Source organism: Octopus bimaculoides, chromosome 24 (assembly GCF_001194135.2).
Source record: "Octopus bimaculoides isolate UCB-OBI-ISO-001 chromosome 24, ASM119413v2, whole genome shotgun sequence".
Taxonomy (NCBI): Eukaryota; Metazoa; Mollusca; class Cephalopoda; order Octopoda; family Octopodidae; genus Octopus; species Octopus bimaculoides.
In genome coordinates this window covers 30,839,677-30,840,090 of record NC_069004.1, presented here as the reverse complement: position 1 = coordinate 30,840,090, position 414 = coordinate 30,839,677, and positions in this window count along the sequence as shown.

The window sequence follows — 414 nt, the reverse complement described above, 5'->3', positions numbered from 1 at the left end:
CCCCCTCACTCACTCACTCTCTCTCTCTCTCACTCGGCTGTCTCTCGTTTGTCCTTCTCTCTCGCAGCTGTTCTTCCCTCTTTCTCTCTGTCTCTCTCATTCTCACTCGGCTATCGTACGCGAGTTTCTTCCTCTCTCTCACTCTCGGCTGTCCCTCTCCCTCTGTCTGCCTGTCTCTCTCTCTCGGCTGTCCCTCTCCCTCTGTCTGTCTGTCTCTCTCTCTCGGCTGTCCCTCTCCCTCTGTCTGCCTGTCTCTCTCTTTCGGCTGTCCCTCTCCCTCTGTCTGTCTGTCTGTCTCTCTCGGCTGTCCCTCTCCCTTTGTCTGTCTGTCTGTCTGTCTGTCTGTCTGTCTGTCTGTCTGTGTCTGTCTGTCTGTCTCTGTCTGTCTGTCTGTCTGTCTCTTCTCTCTCGGCT